The sequence below is a fragment of the Cavia porcellus genome, unplaced genomic scaffold (assembly GCF_034190915.1).
Source record: "Cavia porcellus strain 051 isolate PalLab524CR breed Dunkin Hartley unplaced genomic scaffold, mCavPor4.1 scaffold_23, whole genome shotgun sequence".
NCBI classification, from domain to species: domain Eukaryota; kingdom Metazoa; phylum Chordata; class Mammalia; order Rodentia; family Caviidae; genus Cavia; species Cavia porcellus.
The window spans coordinates 56,066,532-56,091,427 of NW_026947506.1; the positions used below are offsets into that span (position 1 = coordinate 56,066,532).

Genomic DNA, 24,896 nt, shown 5'->3' on the forward strand with positions numbered 1-24,896 from the left:
AATAACAAAAAGACAAAGGAAGAGGAGGAGAAGGAGGAGGAGGAGGAAGAGGAGGAGGAGAAGAGGAAGAAGAGAAGGAGGAGGAGAAGAAAGAGGAGGAAGAGGGGTTAGAGGAGGAGGAGAAGAAGGAGAAAGAGAAGAAGTAAAAGATGTCCAATTTAGAAAGAATGAAACAAATCTGCTACACATATGCCATTCACAGATGACATGTTGTCAGGGTGGATAATCTCAAAGAATCCATGAAGTACTCCTTTAACATGTTAGTTCAGTAGACACCTCTTTTCTTTTTTGTGGTTTTGTTTTGTTTTTTCTTGATTGTATATTCTTGTTTTTATGGTGTGAACACATTTTTCTGCTTTTTTTCATGTTGATGTTCTCTTCCTGTTTTTATGTCTTCCATCTTTCCCTCCTGTCTTAGTTACTTTTCTCTCATTGCTGAGACAAAATATACAACATCCAAAGTCAAAGGAGGAAAGGTTTATTTAACTGGCAGTTTATAGAGTTTCAGTCCATAATCACCTGGCTTTAGGGTAGGTCAGCACATCATAGAGGGGCAACAGTTTATAATGCTGGGATACAACAAGAGCAAACGAAGGAGAGGGACAGCCTCTTTCTGACTCTTAACATTGTATGTACGCTATCCATCCTAGGGTGAGTATAGCGCTCACACCCTTAACCCCAGAATTGGACCATGAATCAATCACAAATTCTAGATTCATCTACCTCTGAAAGGCCACCCACTCATGAGTACATGAGGTTGTGGGAGACATCTAGACACAATCCATAACATTCTTCCCATAGCCCCCAAAGACTCATGTACATTCATTTATGCAAAAGGTATGTTTTTTTTTTATTTAAAGAAAAGGAAACAAACAAAAAAAATACATGGAGATAAAAAAGGGTAGAAATAATACAAAATTACAGAAAAATAAACGGTAAGAAATCGCTGGTTGATAAGTTATATATTGTCATCTTAGAAATAGCTGTTCAGGTTACAAAATTAAAGCATTTAAAATGACATTCAAAAAGTGACACTGCAAACAGTTCTGCTCAATGATCGAACAAAAACTAAGTAATATGGTTATCAGTCCTACACACTTGTTTTACATCTCAAAGAGGGTAAGATTAAATATATCAAAACAGAACAAAACAGTCAAAAAAACAATTTAAAGAAATACAGATTTCAAAGCAAGTCCACTGGAGATCTTCACTGTCTATCTAACTGTCTCTAGTTTCTTACCAATAGTTGTCCCCATCTTCACCCACATTATATACATATTGCATGTTATAGAACTAATCAGATCATTACAGGATGATGAAGACTTTTTAGGTCTTCAAGATCTAACATTGGGGAAGACAATAATAACTACCATCGCATCTCTCATTCTCTTCGTGGTAGCCATCCCCATCTCTACATATGCTGAAATTGAACTTAAGAGACTAGACTAATATCATTCTGATCAGTGAATAATAGTATTGCTAGAATTTATATCATAATGCTACAAAATTAGCATTGGGTTTCTTAGTGTCTCTTCTTTAGAGTATCTGTTCATTACATCTTGCATTATATAATCTGTTCCCGTAAATAACTTGTTTTGTTTAATTTTTTTTTATTTAAGTAGAAAAGAAAAAAAAAACAGTGAAAGGGTACAAGTTATACAGATTTACAGAAGAAAAAAATGAACAGTAGGAAATCATTAGTTAATGGATTACATATTGCCATCTTAGAAATAATTGTTCAAGTCACAAAATTAAAGGTTGTAGAGTGGACATTCCAACAATGATACTGCAAACAGTTCTGTTCAATGATCCAATAAAACTCTGTGATATCATTTTCTATCTTATACACTTAAATATACATGCAGTTATATAGTTTAGAGCACTTTCTTTTCCTCTCTTTTGTACAATGACTATTACACATTTTGGGTTTCATTGCTCCCACGGTTCTTATTGCTTTTTTGGAAGAGAGTAAAACCAAATGAGACATAACAGAACAGAATCGGTCAAGTCAAAAGGGTGGACATAATACATAATATAAAAACATAATACAAGGTGATCAACAATGGTTACCATAATGCCTCCCGCTATCTCTAATAGAATTGCCTATATCATTAGTTATAATACAATTGAACAAAACAGTAAAGAACAAAACCGACAAAACCAAAACATTGGAGACATTGTAGGTCTTCAAAAGTAGATAAAAGTCAATGAGAATGGGCGTTATAATGAATCCCATTATCTTCACAGCTGATGCCTAAACTTTCGAACCTGATACTATCCAGCAAAACAGAATAGGGGAACATCAGTCAAAAACAAGATGGTGAGAGTAATACAGGGCTTCAAATCGAGATAATAGAAAGTCAAAGTGGGTTACTATATTATATCCTGCTATTTTTTTCCCTTTAATTAAATGGATAAAAATAAAAAAGTAAATAATGGAGTGGAGATTGAGAAAAAAGAGGGCATAACAGCGAAACAGCGCAGATCAAAACATAACCATTTAAGCAGAATAGTGTTTCACCACCAGATAATCCCGACCCAAAAATAGTTACCATATTGACTCTTTCCTTGAAGTCCTTGAGTACAACTTCGTATACTGTAGCATTAAGTATATCAAAACAATGTAAAACCATTTAAGAGAATGACAGCATTACAGAGTATTTAGAATCGACTAACAGAAAATGAACACTGGTTTCTGTATAATCTTCTTGTCTTTAAAAGGTTTTTGCTTATACTATCGTACATAATAAAATCCAATAAGATACAACCTGTTTAGACCATTGGAGACAGAAGAACAAAAGCTAGATGAGACTTCAAAACAAGATGATACTAAATCAGTATTACCTATTAAGATGTCATTTTCTCCAAAATAGCTGTTCCTATCATCCAATCTTCTCTGTCTCATTTCTGTTGAGCTCTTTTTCTGTCAGTAGCTGTCAGTTTGTCTTCTTCATTTTGTTCTCTGCTCCATTCGTTGTGGCCTCCCCGCCACTATTTCTGGGTTCTTTGTATTTTTCTTTTTTTAGAATATCCTGCAATACTTTCTGTAGGGTTGAATTGGTGGTTGCAAATTTCCCCAGTTCCTCTTTATCCTGGAAGCACCTTGTTTTTCCATCAATTTCCAGGGACAGTTGTGCAGGATATCTCAATCTTGGCTGGAGATTATTATCTTTCAAAGCTTGAATTATTTCCCCCCATGCTCTTCGTGATTTGATGGTTTGTGTAGAGAAATCTGCTGTAATTCTGATGGGTGTTCCCTTGTAAGTGGTCTGTTTCTTGTCTCTTACAGCTTTTAATATTCTGTTCTTGTATTGAATTTCTGGAATTTTTATTATTATATGCCTGGGTGTTTCTCTGTTAGGGTTGTAGGTAGCTGGGGTCCTGTATGCCTCATACATCTGGGTATCTTTACCTTTTGCTAAATTAGGAAAATTCTCCTGGATTATTTCTGTGAGTAGCTTTTGTAGTTCACTTGTTTGTGTCCCTACTTCTTCTTTTATGTTCTTAATCCTTAAGTTATGGATCCTCTTATCATCCTCTTGTCTTTGTATTATTGCTGTTTGTTTCTTTGTTATTTTTAAAAAGTTTTTCATTTCATTCTCCCATATTACAAGTCTGCCCTCCAGTTCAGATAGTCTGTCCTTAGTTTCTTTCAAGCTGTTATGCCAGTCTTGGATAGACTTCTTAATTTCTTGATAGTCCCTTTGAACCTGCTTCACGTACTCTATGCTTTCTCTGTTTTCTCCATCAAACAATTCTCCCCTCTTTTTCTGTTCTTCCATTCCACCATCTGTTTTTTCCTGGGTGGTGCTTAGCATTTCTCTAACTATTCTGCATACTTCTAGCTTCAGATCATTGATAACTTCATTCCTGAATTGGTCTATGAGCCTCTCTATATGGTGCTTAATGTCTATTGGTGCGGTGTCCGCTATTGCCTGTTTCTCAGAATTGGGGGCCGAGGAGCCTTTCTTGTTGCTTCCCTTCCCCATATTCTCTGTTCCTTATATATATGCAAACTTACATAGGAGGCCGAGCTTCCCTGCCTGTCAGCCACAGCCTGATCAAATTGCGCTGGCTAGGTGTTCCCGCCCACCTCTGCGCACCAGGGAGTTACGGACAAGGCAGCCTACGCGGGAGTCAGTCGCCCCTCCGGGCCACCGTCAGGCTCTGGAATCTGGGTTAGGCCAGCCTACCAAGTCCGCCCGCAGCGTCACGCAGGCCAGGCACTTTTCACCAATCCCGTCCGAGAGGGGAAAGTGTGGCTGGAGTCGCCACCGCGCCCTGCTCTTACAGGACTGCCCGAGCCCAGAAAGTCCTCCGCTGGAGTCAAACTGTGGTAGAGTGTCAGTTTCTCTCACTCACCTCGCCACCAGTCAGTGTACGCCTCCTTGTCGGTCCTGTTTTTGACTCCGTTCGCAGACTCCCGTTCCCAGAGCTTCTGCGCGTCTCTCCTTGCCGAGCCGCTGTGGAGGCAGCCAGCCGCTGAGCGGCGGGAAACCCAAATCACGGTTTCCAATGGCGCGGGGTCTAGCCTGCACACCAAGTCTTTTCTGTTCCTATTTTAGCGCCAGGACTGCATTCCAAGTTGGTTTCTCTCAGCCCAGTTCGTTCCTGAGTCAGCAGAGCATATCTCTACCGGTTCATGTCTCCTTAGTGCGCATCATTCCTGACTTCTGAGCCGAGCCTTTCAGAGAGCCTCCGGTAGTTGCTGTTATCTGTCCGCCATGTTCTCCCGGAAGTCCCCGTAAATAACTTTTTTAAAAAAACTCACATGTGAATTTCTACATATATATCTATCCTCTCTGTATTATAGGGAAAAACAAGTCATAACAAGATGGCAAAACAAATTCCTAGAAAAACATGCAACGGATAAGACATATAAGACCACAATATAGGTGATCTTCCGTAGTTACTATGTTTTCTCTTGTTATTTTCAATAGATTTGTCCACATCATTGGCTTGATATAATTAAACATAGTATTACCTATTTTTACAAAAACACAATTTTGAAAGCATTGTAGGATTTCAGAGCTGTTAATAATTAATACCAGTATGGATGTCCTTTACATCTTGTCATCTTCAGAGTAGTTGCCTTTACTTTTAGGGTTGATACTAACAAGCATACCAAATTCAAATAAAATCAGCCAAGGCAAACTCATGGTCTTATGAATCGGATTCAATTAAGATCAGTCATAGTAAGACAATGTAAGTAATACAGGATTTCAGTTTAAGTTAATAGGAAAGTAAGGATAGTTACCATGGTATAACCTGCTATTTTTGGGTTAGATGTCTGTGCCCTCAAATCTGACATGAGTGGACAGACCAGAACAAATTAAATTCAAACTAAATATGGCGATAAGACTACTGTGTCTTTTAAATCCTGATACACTATTAACAATGACCTCTGCCTTTTTTTTATAGTGTTTCAGAGCTGTCTATACTAAGGACTATAGCTTACCGTCTCTGCCTCATGTCTGCTACTCCACTTTTCTGCTATAATTTGTCCACCTGATTCCCTCATTCTACTGTCTGCCCTGTTCATTCAGGCCTCTCTGCCACTGTTGCTGGAATCCTGGTATCCCATCCTCTCCTTCTCTGGAATGTCCTTCAGCACTCTCTGTAGGGTTGGATTAGTGGCCATGAACTCCCACAGTTCCTCCTTGTCTTGAAAGCATCTTACTTCTCCATTAATTGTGAGAGAGAGTTTTGACGGGTATATGAGTCTTGGTTGCATATTATTCTTTCAGGACTTGGAATATTTCTCCCCATTCCCTTCTTGACTTAAGAGTTTGTGTTGATAAGTCTGTTGTTATTTTGATAATTTTCCCATTGTAGGTAATCTGCTTCTTTTCTCTGGCTGCTTTTAATATTCTGTTTTTTTGGTGGATTTCTGGAATCTTGATTATTATATGTCTAGGCATAGATCTGTTTTGGTTGTAGGTAGCAGGTGTTCTGTATGCCTCTTTTATCTGGATATCCTTTCTTTTTGCTATACATGGGGAATTTTGCTCTAATATATCTGTGAACATTCTTTGTATTCCATTTTTGGTTGCTCCTGCTTCCTCACTCACATTCTTTATTCTTAAGTTATGTATCCTTTTGTCATCTTCAAGCCTTTGAATTGTCTCTTTCTGGTTCCTTGTTATTTTTAAGAGGTTTTTTCTTTCACGATCATATGTCATAAATCTCTCTTCAAGTTTCAGAAGTCTGGCTTTAGTTTCTGTCAAGGTATTTTGCCAGTGTTCAATGGAGTTTTTAGTTTCCTGGTAATCTCTTTGGATCTGTTTCATGTATTCTAAGTTATGTTTAAATTCTTCTTCAGAAGTTTCTCTTTCTTTTCTGATTTCCTCAGTTCTTCCATCTGTGTTCTCTTGGGCGGGGCTTGTCATTTCTTTAATTAATCTCTTTATATCTTGCCTCACTTGGATCAGGAGTACAGCTTTAAATTCATCTATGAGGTCATGGAGGTATTTTTTAATTTCGGCTGATGCTGTGTCCAGTATTGGATGGTTACTGTGCTTGTTCTCTTCAGTGTTTACTTCTCCTGGGCTTATTTTCTCATGTTGGGCAGTTGGAGATTTTAAAAAAAAATTTTATCTCTTGTCATGTTTCTGGTTTCTTTCAGACTGGAGTGTCCTGGGGGTCTCTGGCCCTCTCCATATTGCTTAGGGCCTTTCAGAAGCGTGCTGACTTGAGTTTTGGCTGTCCTCCCCAATTTGCTGTTATCTCAGGTAGGCAGGGATGCAGGGACAATGCAGGCTAGCCTCCAGCCTCTGTGCCAGTCAATCTGCAAATTAGGCTGTACTTTCTGGATGTCACAGAGTTGCGACTATTTTGTATCTGCTTTTTGGGCCCCAAGCAGAGGCTTGGTTTAGCCCCAGCAGATCCTGCCAGTTCTCTCTGTGCCAGAAGCAGCTGACTAATGTCACCGTGGCACAGGGTTCTGCCCAAATCCCAGTTGTTCTCTTCCAGACCTCTCTGTGCCAGGAGCACCAGGACAGCAGGTCTGCCCAATTCCAAGATGTCTTCCACTAGTTCTCTGTAAATGCTGAAGCCAACACAGCACCAGGCTCTGCCCAATTTCAAGATGTCCTCCACCAGACCTCTCTATGCCAGGGGCGACTCGGTGATGTCACCGAGCCACAGGTTCTGCCCAACTCTAAGATGTCTTCCGCCAGACTCTCTGTGTTATTGATGTCACAATGGTGGCGGGCTCTGCCCAGTTCCAAGATGTTCTCTGGCCAACCACAGTAGCCGCGGGACCCAGTCCCCAGTACTCACCAGGGCTCGGTGCAGGTCCTCCTCTTGAGTCTACTGCCCACCACGCCGCTTGCCCTCACTGTGCTCCTGGCACAGCATGGAATGATCAGAAAACTGCACAGCATTCGGCTTCGGGTCTCCAGAGCCTTTCACAATCTCCTCTGGTGCAGTGGGGCATTCCTGGCTGCTTCGCGGGGTCTGGGGTCTTAATTTCCAGCAGTCACCAAAAACCAATACAGCTTTTCCTTTTGGGTCCACTGGTCAGTTTGCCACATTAAAGGCTCGGGATTTGCAGCCTCCCGTTATCAGCCTTCACAGTCTCAGCACGACTTTAAATCCTCCAGCCGCGCTGTCTTGGTTAATAAGCATCATTATCCATTTGTCTGGCCCTCTCCATGTTGTCATATTCTAGCATCTAATATGATTTCTCTGGAGAGACTGTCTGCCCAGTCCCCTAGCAAGCTGCCATTTTTGAAAAAGCCTGCAAAAGGTATGTTAGTCTATCTCTAAGAGTTGCCAAACTCCTAAAAGTTTCAGCATTGCTGAAAAGTCCAAGCTCCAAGTCTCCTCTGAGAATTAAAGCAAACAGTGAGCTCTGTGAACCTCTGTACAAATGAAAAGAAAGTTAAACACTTCCAACATTCAATGATAAAAAACAAGACATTTTCATTCCAAAAGTTACCAACAGAGGGATGCAAAGGAGTGATACAAAGCAAGTCCAAAATCCAGCAAGGCAAGTGTTAGGTCCTGTAGTTCCATGTATAGTGTCTGAGGCACTCTGTGGCAAGATGCAGACACCAAAGGAGCTGGGTGATCCTACCCTTCTGGCACTTTCGGTGATAGTCGCTCTCTCTGGGTCCAGCTCTGCTCCCACACAGTTCTCCTCAGAAGGTCCATGTTCCTGCCTTCTCTAACCTTCTGGGGTCTTCACTGCACTTTGGCTTCACAATCCCAGCTTCCCACACACTGCCCTCTCAGGGACATGTTGCCTGGCCTCCCAGCCCTTCTTCTGAAATCTGGGGGGAAGCATTCCTGAATCCACAACTCTACATGCAAGGGAAGTCAGTGACACATAGATGATGCCAAAGTCTGCTGCCAACAGAGCAGTAGCCAGGCTTCCCTCTCTCAGCTGTAGGGACTGAGGGCCTGCATTGTTGAGCACTGAGTAAAATTCTGAGTAAAGAATTCTCTAGGCCTCCACTATTCTGGAACATGGTGCTCTGTAGCTTTCTTCTCAAAGCAAAGTCCTTTACTTTTGCAATTTTGAGGCTGCAAAGGGTAGAGTTCTGCTTCTCATGATGTCCTCAGCCCATCTTTTTTATTCTCCTGTCCCTTCTCAGCAATCTCAGATTTGCTCTGCTGGAGCTTTCCAGTCCATAGCTTTACTGGAGCTTCCTTTCTGGCCAAACTCACAATGCTTTAAATAATTCTGCTGGGTTCTTTGCTCTTTTTTGGGGAGCGGGTATTGGAAATTGAACTCAGGACCTCACCCTTGTCAAGAATGAGCTGCACCATTGAGCTATATCCCTGGCCTCTTTGCTCTTGATAGTTATTTGCTCAACATACATCTGGCTAAAGGCCCCCAATGGTAGCCATGCCACCACCTCAACACTCAACTGCCTTGAAATTTCTTCCAGTTAGTCTGCCGCCCTTAATCTCAGTCTTGGGCAAAGTCTCTGGACGCTAGCAAAATTCAGACAAACTTTCTGCCAAGGTGTAACACACATCACCTGGGGTCCAAAAGACACTAAAATCCTTCTTCCCAGCAGAAACTTTCCAAGCCTGTCTGCTGGTCTTGTGAGCTCTGACCAGAATCTTCCAGTAAGTACAGCCTAAAGCATTCCAGCTCTGCTTTTCCAGCTGGTGTCTCTGGACCTTTTCTAACTCTTTGTCTTCCCACAAACCAGTTCCAGGCTCTTGAACCACATGGCCAAGTAATGTCACAGCAGTGACTCCACTTCTCTGGTACTAAATTCTGTCTTAGTTACTTTCTTCTTGTTGCAGAGACAAAATAGCTGATACCTACTGCAATGTAAGCATTTATTACACAAGTAAAGGGAAGAAAGATTTATTTAGCTCAGGGTTTGTATTGGTTTCTGTCTGTAATCAACTGCTTCCAAGTCAAGGTGGTATCACAGAGGAGCTGAGGTGGCAAAGTGACAAGGAATGACCACACCTCTTTCTATCCTTTCTATTTTAGAGGCTACATAGAGCAGGGAACACTCACACCCTTAATTCCCAGTGCCCTTGATCCTAGCATTACATCCTAGTCAATTCCAGCTCCCCACACTCTAGATCAAGCTATCTCTGAAAAAAAAACTCACCGATCACCAAATGAGGCTTTGAAGGGACATCTAGACACAAGCCACAACATACCCTAAAGTACCCAACACGTATGTCATCTCGGCATTGGTATGTGTTTGTTTTCTTCTCCTAAACATAGGCAAAGTTTTTTGTCTTTTGAGAATTTAGGGTTAAATTGTGGACATTCTGAATACTTTGTTATGTGACACAGGTTCTTGTTTATACAGGTCGATGATGCTGGGTTTTGTTTGCTTGTTCTCTTTTCTTTTGTTTTAGCAAGTAATCAGCCAGATGGGGTTCAGGTTCTGCGTTTCAGCTTATTTTGTCTTGTTTGGGGGTCCAATTTTAGTTATGTTTTCAAAGTCCTTGCCTTACTATTCAAATCAGTTCTGTGTGTATTACTCAGTGATTAGTTTGACACCTGAGCTATTATCTAGTTCGTTGACTGGTCTACATATGCTCTTTAAAAGTTTTTTTTTTTTTTTTTTTTTTTGGTCTTTTTCATTTTTATCCGTACCAGGGATCGAACTCATGACCGCACACTTGCAAGGCAGGCGCTTATGCCGCTGAGCTAAATCCCCAGCCCCTACATATGCTCTTTAAGAGGACAAATCTACTATTCTGGGAAGACAGAAGTTCATAAACAATTTGAAATAGTTGCCTTAGAAAACTTTTCCCTGCCCGTGATCTCATCAGCAATTTCCATTTCCTTGCCACTTCTTTTGTCCTTCTTTCGCTGGACATTAGCAATTTTATTACCTGCTATCTGCCTCTTTCTTTCTGCAACTGCAGCTGTTAGGGGACAGGATGAGGGAGAAGCAGCAACAGAAACAGGAAGGCCTCCTACTGCCTCGGGACCACGTAGTGGCTCTTTTGTCAACTTTTAGTTTCCCACTGGCCACCCTGCCAGCTTCTGTAGCTACTGAGCATCTGGGGACTGAGATCTAGAGAACAAAGAGAAGGAAAATACAGAAAGAATTGTGGGAAATTCCTGTGCTCTTGATTATTAGGAAACCCTTGGTCCATTCGTTGAGGCAGAACCAGAGGTGTCTTCTGGAATCTTCTCTTTTGCTCCTGCTTACTTCCAAGTTCCAGGCAGCTGAATTCAGGACTGGAAATAGCAGGAAATAGAAATAATCAACTTGCTACCAGTGTGGTTATTCTTTGGATTTTCATCTTCTTCCTCAATCTGCCTGTTAGTATTTACTTTCAGATTTCTCAAATTCTACCCTGATTTTATGGCTGCATTGAGAGGTTTACTTCGATCTTGTCCAAAAGTTTAAACCTAACTAATTAAATTTTAGATAAATGTGCAAAGGGGATTCAGTGGAGAAAGGACAGTTTATCGATAAAACCTGGTAAACTACCTGATTATCTATCTACCACATATCTATACATACTTTTACTCAGACATTTCATCATATACAAACTTAATTCAGAGTAGGTCATAGACTTAAATATAGGACATGATTCTAAAGCTCTTAGGAGAAAATCTTTGCAACTTTGGGTTAATCAAATATTCTAAGTGATTATATCAAAACTATCATCAAAAGAACAAATTAAAATACTGGACATCATCAAAATTCAGAACTCTTGCTTTGAGAGACATTTCATTTTGTTAAGAAAATGAAAACCAATTTTAAAGAAAATGAAATGACAAGCCTCAGACTGAGAGAAAGTATTTGTAAATCACAAATCTTACAAAGGAGTTGTGTCCAAAACATGCAAAAATACTCTACATTCAATAATAAAGAAGCAAAGAATGCAAATTTTAAATGGGTAAAAGACAAGAGCAAATAATTTATGGGAAAAGATATAAAGATGTCAAATATCTAAGGAGATAGTCAACATAATAATTAGGGAGATGCAAATCAGAATGACAATGAGATATTATTATATACCTATTAAAAGGGATAAAATTAAAATAACTATACCAAGTGTTGGTAAAGAAATAGAAACATCAGAATACAGTTACATTGCTGATGGAAATTAAAATGATCCAACCATTTTGTATACTTTGGCAGCTTTTCAAACAGCCAAACATACATCTGTTGTACAAAACGCATTCTACTTCTGGATATTCAGTGAAAATAATTCAGTGCGTGTGTTCATAAAAGATTTCAACATGACTTTAAGTTGCATCTGTATTTGTACTAGTTAAACAATAGAAGCAACTTAAATGAGCATCAGTAGGTTAGTGAATCAACAAATCAGGATGAACATTCCTGTGATGGAACACTACGTAGCAAACTGCTGTTACACCATATGGATGAATTTCAAATAATTACACAGAGACAAAGAACCAGACAGCAAAAGTGGAGACAGCACAATGCTACTTCCACAAAATTTTAGAAAATTCAAACTATAGTGATTTTTATGAGTGAGGGAAGAAGTTGGGCAAAGTGGAAGAGAGGAGTAAAAAAGGTTTATGGAGCATATTTTGAGTAATCTACTGTCTCACCATGGTGATAGCAGGGGGAATATATAAACTTAGCAAAATGTGCGTTTCCCATGCAACGCATTGTATGTCCATAACGCCTCAATAAGCCTGCCTTTAAAATGGCTTCTCAAATCATTCTCTGGGATGGTGAAATCAACAAAAATTCCCTTGGTTCTTTGGGTTATGATTAAAGTGATATTTTTCATATTATCTTTTCGTTTGAATTCACAAGTTCATTAAAGGCTGTTTGGGAGAAAGTGTATCAGCTACTTTCAGATGATATTTGATCGTTTTCTAGTTCTTTATGATTACATTCACCCCATTTCCTCATTTTTGATCATTTATTTTCCTAAATTCTTGATTGAATGATCACTAAGTTTATTTTCATTCCATCTTTTAAATTATGTTTTTTTAAAACAAAATTATTATTAACACATCAGCTGGGAAAATTTGAAGGATACAGACAACACATGGAAGGAAACCCAAGTCATGCGGGACCCCCATCGCAGATAACGCACTGATGTTTCTGCCCGTATCTTTCCCGCCATTTCTCTGGGGATATGTGCTCTATGTATGACTAGTAAGCAGAAAAGGGCACAAAACACCAACAAAAGCTCCCCGCACACCGACTGTGTTCACACTACCAGGGCATCGCCAGCACTCCGCGAGTCAACTTTTATTTGCTTCCAATCGCAACCTCTCCCAACCAACCCAAGTTCAAAGATGATTTTGACTTCTAGTGGTATTGATTCTTTGTGTCTATTTTCAAGTTTTATTTAAGTGCAAGCACGAATTCTACTTTATCTCCTTTCACTCAACACTGTCCTTGTGAGATTCATCCATGTGGCAGTAGGAGACTGAAGGCTCTTCACTGGTATTGTGGTAGATTCGCTCTCCACTGTGTGCACTTAACATAATTTATTTATCTATTTTATTGTTGATGGGTGTTTGGGTGGTTTCTAGTTTGGGCTATTATGAAAATGTTCCTAGTGTGTGTCTTTTGTGAGCATATGAATGCCTTTTTTGGGGTGGTAGCCCTAAAAAGGAAATTGCTAGGTCACATACACACACTTTAGATCTACGGAACTTTGGACAAGCATCTTTCTAGGCAAGCTGTTTTGAAACTTGCTTTAACAAATCAGGCATTAACAAATCAGGCAACCAGCCCTGCCAGCTGCCAGTACTGGTTACACAGGTGATCAGTAAGTAACACAGGTGCGCCGTACACTAGCCATTTAGTTACTTATCTAAGGGGTTTTGGGGCTGGGGATTTAGCTCAGTGGCATAAGTGCCTGCCTTGCAAGTGTGCAGTCGTGAGTTTGATCCCTGGTACCGATGGAAAAAAAGGAGGGGTTCAAACTCCTTTGCTTTTGATGTTTTCAATAGTGTAGACAGTTCTTGTTCTTTCATGTAAATTTTTAGAGCTAGAATTTCTGGACCCACAGATATACCTACGTATTTAAATTTTTGATACATACACATGGTTCTTCTTGAAATGATGAAGTCCAATTTATAATGTGCCCAGCACTGACTAACAGAGTAGATTTCGTGTACTCTCACTCAGGCTGGATTTTCTCTATATTTGTAATCCTTCTAATCCTTGGCAATCCTTGCCAAGTGACCATATCTTCACTTTAGATATTTCTTTGGATACTAGCAAAATTTAAAATGTGTTCCTCATTTTTATATACTTTGCAAATCATTGTGTTGTCATTTTCTCATAAATTTATAGAAGATCGTAATATACTGAGGAGATATCTTAACTCTTATCTATGTTTCAAATACAAATTTGAGATTTTTGTTTACTTTTAAATTTGGCTGCAAATGTTACAATTGCTCACTCAGTCACTTTATCTTTGACAAGGGGGCCAAACATGTTTACTGGAAGAAAGACAGCCTTTTTAGTAAGTGGTGTTGGAAAAACTGGCTTTTTAGGTGCCGAAGATTTATCACTATGCACTAACTAAAATCAAAATGGATTAAAGATCTAAATACTAAGACAGAAACACTGAATCTACTAGAAGACAAAGTAGGTAGAAATCTTGAGAACACAGGGGCAAAATGAGAGTTCATGAACAAAATCCAAACTGTATGGGAAACACTTCAAAGAATCAACAACTGGGATCTCGTTTTACTGAAAAATATTTTGCACATCGAAGGAAATTGCCAACAGAGTGAAAAGAATAGCCACAGATTGGGAAAAAATTTTTTCTAAGTTGTTCCTGAGACAAAAGACTTTTATCTGGAACGTATGAAGAATTGAAAAAAATCAGGCTCCCCAAATTTAAAGACCCAAATCCAAACATGGGCATCTGAGATGAATACATACTTCTCACATGAAGAAATACACATGGCAAGTAAGTATGTGAAAAAAATGTTCAGCATCACAGGTTATTCGAGAAATGCAAATGAGAACAACCCTGACAGATCATCTCCAGAAAGAATGGCTAACATCAAGAAATCAATCAATAACAAATGCTGAAGGGGCCGTGGGGAAGAAGGAGCCCTTTTCCATTGTTGGTGGGAGTGTAGACTGGTGCCATCACTGCAAATCAGTATGAAGATTCCTCAAAAAACTAGGATTAGAGGTTCTATTTGACCTAGCTATTCCCTTTACGGGTATTTTCCCAGAAGAATTGAAAACATCATACCACAGTGATACATGTGCACCCATGTTTATAGCAGCACAATTTGTAATGACTAAATCTTGAAAACAATCCAAATGCCCAACAACTGGAGAATGGATTAAAAAATATGTGTATTTTTATATAATGGAGTACTACTCAGTCATAAAAATGATAAACTTGAGGCTTTTATAGGTAAATGAATACAACTAGAAATCATATTCATAAGTGAAATAAATCAGACTTGCATGTGTAAACACCGTATTGTCTGGTTAGTATAAGAAACAAAGAGTAAATAAGATCCAAAAGTTACAATAGATATAGTAAGAGGAAAAGAAATTGCTCAAAGGGAAATTATATTGCTTGATCAGTCTTGCATGCCTGTATCTGGTAGCCTGCGTATTTACTTTGAGGATAACAATATTGAATATAATAACCATTGTTAAGTTATTTGCATCTTGTTTTGAAATTCTATATGGCCATTGTTTTTTGTTGTTATCACTGTTTTGCTTTTTTGTTGGTTTTAGTTGTTTGTTTGGTTCTTGAGTTTTGTTTTTTCTCTTTAAAATAAAAAAAATCAAATATTACAGCTGCTACTATTTCGGCTTCATTCTTTATTGTTGCTGCTCTTGTATTTGGGGCTTTTTTGTTTGTTTGATAAAGTCAACTTTATAAATGTTTATCTTTATGGTTTCTGACTTCTGTTTCATACTTGAAAATGTTTCTTTCATTTTAAGATTATAATAATCTGTATATTCAAATCTTTGATCCACTTAAAATCTCTTTAATTATATGGATTGAAAGAGTTTGGTTTATTTTCCAAACAACTTCCCAACTGATCTACCAGTTTAATCAACTGTATCTTTTCTTTATAAAGTTATTAATATAATTTTTGACTGAAAAATTATAACTGTACATTTATGGAGTACAATGTGCAATCTAGATATACATATATATTGGGATGATTAAATTAAGCTACTTAACACATCCATTGCCTTTCTTATTGATTTTTTAAAATTTGATATACAATCTATCCACATCTATCAATATCTGAGAATTGCTTTGTTCGTTCCTCCGTCCATCCAATAAATACTTATTGGGCATACACTTTTTAAAGTACTTTGAGTTGTAGTTATACCAGTACTTTGAGTTATACAAGTTATATTAGTTACACTAGAGAAAGGGAGGCAGAGTTCTTTTCCTCATGGAGCTTACATCTCAAAGGGAGGTAGAGACAACGAAGTTCTAAAAATACTTTTATTTCTTCACTTGGATTAATATGATAATTATAAATTATAATAAATCCATAGTTTAAATTGCTACAGATTTATGATATATTTAATATCAGGTAGAACTAGCTCTTCCACATTAATTATTGTTTTTTTGTAAAAGTTGATACTTGCATGGGAATTTCAGAATGATTTGATCAAATTGTGCTATGAATCCCACTAGGAATCTAATTAGTATTGCTGTGAATTTTGAAATTAACTTAAGGAGACTTGCTGTCCTTACTATAGTCTTTTTAAAAATCTAGTAATAAAGTGCACCTTTCTATTCAGGTTTTGTTTTATCCAAGTGCCCTTTTATGTCCCTTAGGAGAATTTTACATTCTTCCCATATAGATTGACTAGTTTTTACTGCTACTGTGAACTTAAAAAATATTCTGGATTTTATTGTGGTTCCCACCTTGTTATAGTAGTATACAAGAAAGCCATTGATTTTTGTATATATTTTGTGTAACCTGACATTTAAATGAATTCCCATATTGTTCCTAATAGCTTTTCAATTGATTCCTTGTCAGGTTATTTGTTGCATAATGGTACATTATAGATGTCTTCATTGTGGGCTGCACCTTTTATCATGACTAAACGACTTTCTTTGTCCTGTTTAAAAAGCAATCTTTTTAAATCTTGAATTCTGTTTTGTCCGATACTTAAGTCGCAGGCTTCATTTTCTTGTATGAATTGATTTACATTATCTGCTCTTTCACTTAAAACTATTTTTCCTACTAGAAAAGAGATTCTTGCTTGGTATTCAGACACCAGCTGTTCTGTTGCTGCTGATCTGCCCTGACCTTAGCCCCTGGAGTTAGTGTACTTCGTGCAGATCAAAGGACTCAGACCTCCCTGAGACAGCTTCAGGATTCCAGGTCCCTTCCCAGGCCACTCACACTGCTGACTACAAACTGAGGGGTTTCACTATCCTCTGGGGACCAGGAATTTTCCAGAATGAGTGACAGAACTGGCAAGCACTGCACCAACCATTAGAGAGGATGTAGAAATAGCCAGATGAAGAGAAATCTGGGGAAAGTCTGGGAGGGGGCTGCACAGTCTCCTCGCCACGTTCCCCGCCCTCAGAGTCACCAGCCCAGGACAGATCACTCTGGTCACCGACTTGGAATTCTGCAGAGTTTTTACCGTGTTTTTTTTTTTTTTTTTTTTTACAATGGATCAAATCATTTCCAGTGACTGAACTGTTTTCAGCCCCCTTCTTCTCTCTGGAGCTCAGGTTGCTTCAGCATTTGGTGGTCTTCTGCTCAGAAGGAAGATCTGTTTGGTCAACAGCCCACCCAAAATGAGCCACCTCACTAGGACCAGGGATACAGCTCAGTGGCACAGCGCCTGCCTGGCAAGTGTGAGGTTGTGAGTTCAATCTGCAGTACCAAAGAAATAAACAAAACAAAACAAAACATCCCAAGGAAACATGAAGATGTTATCACTTGGGAAATTCCAATAGTTGCAGAAGATTTGTGCCAGGCACTGAGGACGAACTGTCTCTTTTCCTGGTAGTATTGGGGACGGAGCCCAGAGCCCTCCCACTCAACTACATCCTGAGCCCTTGTAGTTTTGTACTTTATTTTTAGACAGTCTTGCTAAGTCACTAAGTCACAATCAGCTTGTGATTGTCCTGCTTCAGCCTCCCAAAGTGCCAGGATTACAGACATGAGGCACCAAGCTTGCCTCAGACAAATTCTTGATTGTACAACCATTATGCAAAAATTGGACAACACAAAAAAGGCTTACATAAAAACAAACATTACCCACAATCCCCCAACCCAGAGGCTGCCATTGCTAAAGATGCTAAAGTATTTTTTACTGTAAAAGCACATAAATTAGACTGCAGATGCTCTTCAGTTTACAATGGGGTTACATTCCACCCACCCGGTCATATGTTGAAAATCTCATAAATGGGGATTTTCTTTAATACACTTAACCTACTAAACACCAACCATAGCTTTGCCCAGCTCACCCTAGATACGCTCAGAACACTTTCACTAACTTAGTCAGCAGCTGGGCAAAATCATGTAACACAAATGCTATTTTACATCAAAGTGTGAATATCTCACACAATTTATTGAACACTGAACTGAATGGAAGCCAGAACAATTGTATGGGTATGCTTTCATTGCAAAGTTGAAAAATTTTAACTTCAAAAATAAGTTGAACCATCTTGTAAGCCAGAGACCATCTGAACCGCTGTTTACAGCTTCCTGTTTTCCATTAATAATTCATTCTGGGTCTCTCTCTACTTCATTAACTGTAAACTTGTTATTTTAAGCCTCAGCCTTGTTATTTTAAATTTTTTATTAAATGAACCACTTCTTTAAAGAAATTTTTAAGGAGAAATTAAGAGGTTTTTAGAATTTTCTCCTTCTTTGAAAAATCACAATATTTCTGTGAACATAGTTGTATCTTTGTATAGATGCACTAGTGTGCAAGATGTGTTCTTATGAAATAAATATAATATTTGGCAAGATACATTGAAATTTTTTATCATATGTTGCAATTACGTTTTACTGCATGTTGAGAGATTTTCTTTAAAAAATCTAACTAATGCATATTCTCACTAATAAATGTCTACTATCAGGGGCTGGGGATTCAGCTCAGCAGCATAAGCACCTGCCTTGCAAGCAGGCAGTCGTGAGTTCGATCCCTAGTACTGATAAAAATAAATAAATATCTACTATCAATTCTTTTACTTTCAACTTTTTTGTCTATTAATTGTAAGACTTACACTGACATGATTTTTCTTTTGAAAAGTTTTATGCACTTTTGTCTTTTAAAGTAATATATCATATGATTTTCAAATCTTTTCTCTCTGTGATTTATAATATACAATAGGGTATGCATATATTTGGTTTTACAAATTTGAAATAGTTTCTATTGAATCTTTCCTTGGAAAGAGAAGGAAACATTACTTCTTTCTAACTCTTTCTCCTTTTTCCCTAAAGATTAAAATTTTCCTGAGCTCAGTGTATGGTAGATTATACTACCATATAAATGTAAATCTGGTACCACTGGTCCTGATATTTTATTTTTAATATTTATGTGTACAAATTAAACTCTTATTGTTGAACGTTGTTAACATTTAGAGGTTAAATCAAATTTATTTAATATCTTCCATTTATATGAATGAATTTCATGGTAAATTAATATTCAGAACAGCACCCAGCTCTAGAGGTCAGGGCTCTAGAAGATTCTTGGTGGACCAGGGTTGTTGGATTTGGGGAAATCCAGAAGGCACTGAGGCAGAGGTAAGAGGACTGGGAATACCGGGAGAGACTGGCTACTTAGTTCTTCAAACACAAATGAACTGTGGAGATGTCTTTTTAATTACGAAAGGTAAACTGTTGTGTTGCTTTGGTGTTTTAGATACAGACCAAACGTCAACAACAGAACTAAGCAAACTAAGAATGGTTATAGTACTTCTCTATCTGATCTCAACCTGTCTCATTGGTAACCAAGATTGCTAATTGGGTTTTTGTTAAGCCCAATTTTATTTCTACGTTTTTGTAAGAATGCATGATATTTTTATTCTTTTGTTGATTTCTAGTTTAATTTAATTTTGTTTTGGTTGTAGGAATTGAATACCAGTCCTTGCACTGGACTACATCCCCAGTCCTATTTTATTTTATTATTTTTATTCTATTTTATTTTATCTTACCTTATTATTTTGTTTTTCAAGTTTTGAGGTAGTGTCTGACTAATTCACTACATGGATCAGGCTGGGCTCCAACTTGTGATCCTCTTACCTCAACCTCTCAGCAGTGCTAGGATTGTAGGCCGGGGCCACCATACTGGCTGGTAGAATTTTAAAATTTTGATAATTTCAAACCGAGAGAAAAACTGCAAAGCATCTTCGTATACTCTTCACTTTGATCTCTTGTTAGTGCTCATTCCTAAATCACTTGTAATTGTTAGGTGAAAATATCTAAAGGCATCATGAAATTCCTCTAAACATTTGATATATATTTTCTGAGAATAATTATGCTCTCCTACATGACCATAATGTAAGTGTTGTACACAGAAAATTTAACACTGACACAGTGAACGCAGATTTCCTGGAATGTCCTTTAAGCCCAAGACCTAATCACGTCTTACAGGTTATATTTAGCTATCAGAGCAGTTTCTTAGCATCCTTTTGTGTATTTCATGACATCAACATTTTACCAGAGTCTAGTACAACTTTTTTTTTTTTTTTTTGTCTTTTTCATTTTTACCGGTACCGGGGATCGAACTCACGACTGCCTGCTTGCAAGGCAAGCGCTTATGCCACTGAGCTAAATCCCCAGCCCCAGTACAACTATTTTGAAGTTTCTCACTTTGAGTGTGATGTTTCTTACTAGTTGGTTACATATTTTTCACAGGAATACTGTGTATTCCATGTTATCTCCCAGTTACCACATCTGGGACACAAGATGCCAGTATGTCTTATTACTAGCTATGTTATATTTAATATTTGGCTAAAGTGGTACCTGCCAGATTTCTCCATATTCTATTACAATAGTTTGGATCTTTTTTACTTGTTTAATTTTTCTCTTTCACTGACTTTTAGCTTAGAAACGTCAACCATTAAATAGAAAATGCTTTTGTGAGACCCTTCAATAGACACGTACACTGTAACGAAATCAGTATTAATTTACATCCCAAAAATTATACTAACAATGGTGTGAGCACCTCAGGGCTGTGGTTTATGTTGACTCGTATTATTTCTTTATTTTTAAGTCTTGTTCTATTCATGTACTAGGTGATCAAATGCATTTCTCTCTACACGTTTCAGATTTAGCTTCATAGCTCTCATACCATTGGCTTATAATATATTGCAGCTTAGGAAATATTTCTAGTAGTAATCACATTTGTATTTCTATTAGTTCTATGAGACACTTCCTCAATCTTATGAATTAAAGTTGAAACAACAAAGTGTTAAACGTACAAGACAGTGGTAGATTTTTAGAAATGATCCCCATGGACCTGGTTGAACAATCTCTCCCAAGTAGTATGGAAGGTGATTTTTTTGAAGTTACTTCCAGAATTAAATACAAAACCACAGGGAGATGTATATCTGTTGTGGAATCCTAACTCACGTTTTAAAACTGTTGGCATAAATGGGGCTAGAGAGAGGAGGTCCTAAGGACACAGGGACACGGGAATATCCCGAATGGGTGGAGCTGTGCACACAGGTGGGGCACATGTGGACGCACCGAGAGAGCACTGTGGTATCTTGGCATAACTGATGCCATCTGGACCCCTGCACTCAACGAGTGCCCTGTATTTAATCAAGGATAATGGGAAATTACTCAGGGTGTAAGTCCCATGAGAAAAGCAGAATGAGCTGCACCCACAAGAGAAAGATTAACCTGCTCAACAAAAGAAGACAGATACAGGTGTCAGCCAAAGAGTAATGTAAGATTCTAGCTAAATTGTTTCCGACACGAGGTAAACTCTGTAACTTTCCCATTTGGGGCCCCTTGTTTGGACTCTGAAACAGGGAGGTCTGTATACGAGTGGTCCTGAGCTCAGCTAATTAAATTTCAAATTTATCTGTGCTGCTTGGATTCCTATATTGTTGTTCACGAACCCACCTCAAACACATGGTACAAATTGGAAGAAGTCACGGGGGGGGGGGGGGCGGGTGTCGTCTATGGAGAGCTTAGACCTCAGTGTGAAGAGCAAAGGAAAGCCATGGAGTGCACTGTCTCAGTGGAGAGGCACCCACATCGCAGGAGTCGGAGAAAACCACCCCGCTGGAGTGTGAGGTCAGAGCCGCATCCGTGGGCCACCCGAGAAGCTGGGGGACAAAGAATGCTGGCCCAGGAAGAGGGCTCCACTGAAAGAGGGAGGGAGGAGAAGGGGGAGAGAGATGTTCAGCTGAATGTTGCTTTTGACTCTGGAGTTGTGAACCATCTGAGAGGACTCCGAGATGGATTAGGAACAGAGCTGGGGAGCAGCGAGGTGCCCAGAGCGACTCTGATGTGGTCTGGCCTCCAATCCGGAGGGGCGTGCCAGTTATCACATAAGGGCTGGGTAATTCTGAGAGGTATGCGTGTAGCGCAGGGTCCTGGGAAATGGGGAGGAAGGGACACAAAGCCCAGTGGAGGGACAGGTCAGTGGCAGGAAGAGACACGGGTGCTTCAGGGGTTAAGACAAACATGGGCTGAGCTGTGTGTGTTTGGTGCTGGTGACCTTTTGTCTTTGCTGACCTCACCTTTTGTGTTAGTGAGAGGAATCAAAACATTGCACTTTTCTTCATTATCCAGTTAACTATTTTATTTTATTTTTTAAAAATTTGAGATCAGGCAGATTGGGGCCAAAATGTCAGCTTCACTGTGCTGCACCCAGAGTTAGGTCATTTGGCCAGGGTCGGGTCAACAGCAGTGCTCCCCGAAGGTGGGTGGGGGGGACCCCATCAGACCCAGCAAGGCGGGGAGGCTGCTTCTCCTCTTCCTTTCTCCCAGTTTTCTAGAGCAGAAGGGAGTGAGGAAAGAGACAGGTGAAGAGTTCATCCTCATGGATGTCACTCCATGTGGAAGTCTGCAGTCCAAAGAAAGATTTCCTATCACCACCCTTCCTCCAGAGGACTGTAAACATGTTTGTTTATCTACACCTCTGCTGAGGCTGAGTAATCAGGAATACTTTAAAATTCTGCCTGTTGGTGAGGCCGATCCACAGAATCTCATTATGGAGATATTCCCCCGCTGCACTGCCTGGACCTCACTTCTGCGGCTTCCGGTCCAGCTGATTTGGAGTGAGTGTCCAGCGCCTCTGTAGTGGCCTTCAGACACCTCACCCCGCTGATCACGTTAAGCAGCAGAGGGCAAGCCCTCTGGCGTGCTCCTCGGGGTAGGTGGTGGAGGTCAGCAAATGCCTTCTCTACCTTGGATTTTCAGCTGTGACAGGAGCTTTGCTTTCTTCTCGTCTGATCCTCCCCTTTCCCAATAAAAAGTCTGGCATAAATCAAAGCTGGCTGGAGGTCCCTCTCAGGCCCCTGTCTGTGGCTGATTTGAAGGAACAGCTTTGCTCTTTCTGAGCCGCACCCTCAGCCCGAGGTCTCTGCTGCAGCTGGGCTGGGGGATGCTACCAGCCAGCCTCTTCGGTCTACATCGCCGCCGCTCTGATTCTCAACCTCAGGAACCCTGGCCAATCCCCGCATCCTATTTCATCTTGGCTCTACTTGTGCTGTGTCTGGCACTGATTCTTTGGCATTGGTTGGGCAAGATTAAGGTTGTCTCAGAGTTTTCAGCTTAGTTTTCATCTTAGTTATTAGCTCCTTTGTTGATTTTTGTCGATTTCAGGGAGGTTTTAAAAACGTCTACATATACTGCCATCTGAAGTCTCGACTTCTTCCTCTGAATTTAAAAAAGAAAGGGCGAAGGCTCAGGAATGTTTGTGTTGAAATGCAGTAACGTCTCGCTCTCTTTATCCATCTCCCTGGGGCCGCTGTGTTTAATCACATGCGCCTCGCACGCACAGCTAAACACGCACAGAGGCTTCCTTACCTCATAGATTTTTGATAATATGTTTTAATTCTCCTCTCATGTTGTGATTAACGCCCCACACTTAGCTCTCTGATTAGTGCACCCTTCGGATTGAACTCATCTATGCTTTTTATTCTGTAGATTTTGCTTTGTGTCTTCTGAGCATATTTTATTAGGTGTATCCAATTTTAGAAATGTTCTCTCTAAACATTCTTTGCCGGCAGACACATCATTAGGATGTATCTTTCTTTTCTGTAAAACCTCTTCGTCTTAAGCTCTGCTTTTTTGATATTAGCACAGCTGCCCTGGCTCTCGCTTGGTGTTTGTACACTCATGTTTCATAATCGCGTCTCCTCATATTTAATGTGGCTATTTTAAGGAAAACCCAGTTGGCGAATTTTAGTATCACAGTCTTTGTCCTGAACGTAGAATACATTTGGCCAGGTAATATTGAATGCATTTGCTTATCTATGTGGGATTCAATCTACTACCTTAGTGTCTGATTTGCAATTCATTTTTTTCCCTGTGGTCCCTCTTTTCTCCTTTTATCGCTTTTAGGGACTCGGACGAGTGATTTTAGGATTCTTTTCCCCCACATTCTTGTCACTCTTTTCATGATGACCCTGGCCAGTGCTGTGTGTGTTACTGTCCTGTTGGTACGCACCTGTGTTAGTTCACTTGCAGTTCCATACCAGGACTTCAGAACTCTCATTTATTCCACTTCTATCTTTTGTGCAGTTGTCATGAATTTGTTTCTCTGGATATTAAAAACCTACTGAAGTTATTAACATTTATGACTGCTGGGTTAAACAATACCAGCAGAATGTCTCTTATTTGAAAAGCTTGGGGCCAGATGGGTTTTGGATTTAGGGTTTCTTTTTTTTGGGAATGTTTGCACATAAATGATGAGATATCTTGGGGATGCGATCCAGGTCTAAACACAAAGTTTATTTATATACCCCATATATACAGAGCCTGAAGGTAATTTCATATACTGTTTTTAATTCTTTGGGACAGGAAACAAAATGTTGCAATGTGGAATTTTCTGCTTATTATCATGCTGGCATTTATTCAAGTGTTTCAGATTTTGGAGCATTTTTGATTTCAGATTTTTAGGTTAGGAATGCTCAAAATGTAATTGTTATTTAGATTAACTCACGCATTTACCTTTCCTGGTGCTCTTTATTCTTCTATCTCCATCTTTTATCTGGTTTTTTATTTGGTACTAGGGATCGAACTCATGACCTCATGCTTGCCAAGAAGGTGCTTGTGCTAAACTTTTTTATCTGAAACAATATTTTTTTCTTACCCAAATAATTCACTACAGCATTTCTTATAGGATGACTACTGGTAACAAACTGTCCATATTGTATTTAAAAATGTATTTTCTTCACTTTCTAAAAACATTTCTACCAAAAATTTAAGGCTTCACTTCTTTCTGTTAAAATTAACTTTATTAAGCATAATTTATATGCAACAAAATGCATGCATTTAACATGGACAATTTCGTGAG

General features: G+C 39.2%; 1 protein-coding gene across 5 annotated transcripts in view; it reads left to right on the forward strand.

Moving 5' to 3' along the window:
• The window catches only part of Caln1 (calneuron 1), a 530,573-nt gene that overhangs the window by 91,640 nt on the left and 414,037 nt on the right, over positions 1-24,896 (forward strand). The window lies entirely within an intron of this gene.